The following is a 4,249-nucleotide window of genomic DNA, read 5'->3' as shown; positions in this document are numbered from 1 at the left end:
TGCTCACATAAAACAGAGGATTTTTTCCATTTGCAAGCACTAATCCCCTGAACTACAACTCTAGCTCTTGGTATTTTTGAGACAGGATCTTGCTGCACAATCTAGGCTGGCTTTGAACTTGGGATATATCGACTCCATCTTCCAAGTGCTGGGTTTACAGGTGTCTGCCACTGCACATGGATAATATCATTTTGTATTAGTAAAGGGATTTGTTTCCCTTCATATTTAATTGCAAAGTACAAACTAAATGGCATAGTAGTAGTAATAAATGTTATTATAAATCCAAATAATATGTCACAAGTATGAGGCAGTTCCTGTCTGGCGCTCTCTACCATTAACCTTTCTGTTCTACCTGTCCCATGGATTTTTCTGCACTTCTTCCCTTTCCTGATTATACAACTCACTTTGCAAAGTGTATACCCCATGGCATTCATGTAACTTCGATAATCTAGACTTTTCTTTTGCATAAATTTTATCCCTAATTACATCAGAATCATCTCAGGGCAAGATCGCTTGCTGGCCCACCTGTGCCACCTCCCAAAGCACTTCTTCACTCCCTGCTGGCCTGTGGTGCTGATCCTACCCAAATCAGTGTTGCTAGGACACCAACTAAAGTACAAAGAGAGCATGCGGTGGGCGGGGCTTAAGAAGACTGCTTCTTCTGAGTAACAGTGATCACTAGTTCTGTAGGATTCTGTTTGAGATCATTTCTAATGAAACCTCCAGCAGACTGCAGAATGAGCAGTTTAACATTTTTAAATTAAATTGTATGTGTCCCGTTACAATACGGAGACTGATGTGCCAAGGTCCATGTAGGATGTGGACCAGACCCTCTGCTTAGATGTAGTATATAGGCAGCACAATCTCCTTGTGGGTCCCATAATATGAGAAGTAAGGATGACTTCTGACATGGACTCAGGCTTCCTAATGTTGATCACGTCCCCCTTGGCAGGGTAGCCTCACCAAGCCACAGAGGAAGAAGTCACAGGTAGTACAGATAACACTGGATAGGCTGAGGTCAGATGTTAGGGCATGAAGGCTCCCCTTTCTGAGGACTAGTTGAGGGAGGGAGAGGGGATAAGGAAGGGGTGGGAGGTGATGAGGAAGGGGGCTACAATTGGGATGTAAAGAATTCAAAGTGTACAATAAGCAGGTAACTTATATCGCTAATTCCACTACAATGGAATAGCTCTGAGACTGGCTGAGATACAAATATCTATGCACAAACAAAGCTTCCTGTTGGTCACATAATCCCTGTAACTTATTATTAGATGCCCATCTTCATATGGCATGAATGAAGATTTGCAGATGTCTTACTTCTGCTCACAGAAAAAGCAGAGAACCAACCTTAATTGTTCTGTGCATTCTGAACACCTCCTACAATTATAATTTTAGAACTATATAATGCTTGTAAGAAATCTTTTGTTTTCAGAACAAAAGAACCGGACACTGGCGCTGGATCAGACCTGACAGTATTCATTCCTCTCAGCATGCTGGATGCTGACATCCTGCATCCTTCATGTTCCAGCCCCAGGCTCCTCAGTTGCTGATACTCAGCAGAACAGGACAGCTTCAGAGAAAGCCTCTGTTCCCACCAGCATTTCAGACTGTCCCACACAGAACTCCTATTAAGCCTGGAATTTCTTAAAATTTAGAAACTGGACAACAAATGCTATCCCTGGCTTGTTCAACCATTTTCCCCAATTTTATTCATGCCCCTTCAAAGGTGTTATTCACCCTAAATCAGCCTAAAGAAACTTTAACAGAATGACATCCCATTTCCCATTAGGGGGATTGAGTAGGCTTCTGTTTGCTCCCTTGGGCTACAGATGCTTATTTTCATTAGGAGTTGGTTATAAGTTATTATTGGTCTTATATAGAAAGAAAACTAGGTTGGACTCAAGGACATCTCTCTTTTCCTTTATCTACCTTCCATAGGTAATAAGATAGGAGCTGAAAAGAAAGAAAGGGGGATACAGAAATCTAGAGAGGAGATAGAACAAAAAGTAGATTATTTAATCTACTCCTCAACTTAAGGCCTTGTTATACACAAATAAGGTTATTTTTAATTCATTGGTATAGAATTTTGTACATAGATCTAAAATAAGGTTAATTGTGATACATTTGTATAGAATTCAAATTTAAGATTATTCTTGACACATATTATATGTATTTCTACCCTAATATGAGGTGTTGTACCCATCCAACACAATTATAATACAAGGTTTACTCCCAATATTTTGGAAGTGTTATCACAGGCTGTTTAGGATAATTAAGCAATACAAGCTAATTGTTTATTGAGCACATCATGGTCATGTCAATTCTCTATTTTTATCACAAGAATATATATCCTCTGTTTAACCTTATATATCTATACCTTATATATCTATAAAGTAAAATAGTTAGATGAGATCTTCAAATGCCTCAGACATCTACAGAATATGACATTTAAAGCTGTTTTTATTATTCTAAGGAGTCTTTGACAATAAGACAGGTTAACTCCTGGCAACACCCAGCCTACCTCAAAGAAGAAGATGAGCATCAAAGAACCTCTTTATGGAGATGGCTTCAAATGTGGCAAACAAGCCATTGGACAAAATGTCCTCATTTCTACCACAGACAGAATTCTGCCTTAAAAAGGGCAAGCTTGGATGCAGGCAGAGTTGAGGCCAAACTCTGATAAGACAGGGTAAGCAAGTGCTCAATAGTTCCTGCCTCACAAATATTTTTGTCAATTATATTGGGCCAGAAAGCTGAAGATTGTACCCAACGTTATAGAGAGTTTTGGGTGACTGTTCAGGCAGTAAACTCTGTGTCATTTTTTCATTTTGTAAGCTGCTAACCTTCACTTCTGGTTCACTTGGGTAATTAAGTTTTATTTCTTCTCAAGTCTCTGATGGGGTTGAATACCAGAGAGTTTAGTCTTACAATTAAGCTTAGTTGGTTAGGTGCTAAGATGTTTTTAGATCTAGATAGATGTTTTAAGTTAATAGAGATGAGATGTGATAGATATTTTCATTCAGAATTTTAGAATCAACAAGATAGGAAAGATGTTTACTTCAAGTTTGCCAAATACAAATAGCGAAATCACTATGAATGTAACAGTTTTATAGTTCCTGATTGTTTTGTGGTTCTTCCTGCATTATGTAGTTTACTTTATTTATATGGGATAATATAAATATATGTGTTAATTTTCGTGCACCACTTCCACTATAGTGTAGAGTGAGGACCACGGCAGTGCGATCTGTTTCTAAAGTTCGATCTTTGTGAGCCATGGAGAGTGACTTTTACTTGCATTACTATGTGGGTCACAAAGGCAAGTTAGGTCATGAGTTCCTGGAGTTTGAGTTGCGATATGCCAACAACAGCAATTACAAAAATGAAGTCATGATCAGGAAAGAGGCTTATGTACATGAAAGTGTGATGGAAGAGTTAGAGAGTTATTGATGACAGTGAAATCATCAAAGAAGATGATGCTCTGTGACCCCCTCTTCACCGAGTAGACCGGCAAGAGCTTGAAATCGTCATTGAAGATGAACACATTTCTTTTACAACATCAAAAATTGGTTCCCTTATTGATGTCAACCAGACCAAGGATCCAAAAGGCTTGCGAGTATTTTATTATCTTGTCCAGGACCTGAAGTGTTTAGTCTTCAGTCTTATTGGATTACATTTCAAGATTAAACCAATCTAGATTAGATATTGTGGACATGGGGAGTTAGTTTTTAGTTACTGTAATTAGGATTTTTTTTCTGTATATTGGGGCAACTTCTATAAACAATAAATGATGGTCTTTAATAAATGTGAAATATATATATGTTAAAAAGAAATATAATAATAAAAAGGGAAAAACACTATCATTAAAATTTAAAAAGAAAATTTTATATATATTCATTTGGCTGAATATGTGGACCTCTGTGTGTGCCTAGTTCCTGTAGATGTCAGAAAGTAAAGTGAGTCAGAACCCCTGAAATTGGAGTTACAAATGGTTTTGAATACCATCCTGTGGGAACTGGGAACCAAACTTGAAATCCTCTGTAAGAGTAGCCTGTGCTCTTAACTACTGAGCCATCTCTCCAATGCCATCAATAGTGGCTTTAAAACAATCATTTCTTGCAGTTAAGGGTTCTGGCAAACAGCAATAACCCAAACACTTTAAGAGGTAGGGACCATAGTATCTTATCTGGGTTGTACGGTGGGCGTTTGCCTCAAAAAATGATGAAAAGATGCTGGGGGAAATGGCTTAGTC

General features: G+C 38.2%; 1 pseudogene across 1 annotated transcript; it reads left to right on the top strand.

The window, feature by feature from the left end:
* Positions 1-3,208: 3,208 nt before the first annotated feature.
* LOC311587955 (protein mago nashi homolog) lies at positions 3,209-3,809 on the top strand (annotated as a pseudogene). The gene has a single exon. The product of its transcript is annotated as a protein mago nashi homolog (transcript).
* Positions 3,810-4,249: the final 440 nt, after the last annotated feature.

The sequence above is a fragment of the Acomys minous genome, assembly GCF_964271855.1.
Source record: "Acomys minous genome assembly, chromosome: 2".
In the NCBI taxonomy this organism is placed as follows: domain Eukaryota; kingdom Metazoa; phylum Chordata; class Mammalia; order Rodentia; family Muridae; genus Acomys; species Acomys minous.
This window is presented reverse-complemented; position numbering and strand designations above follow the sequence as displayed.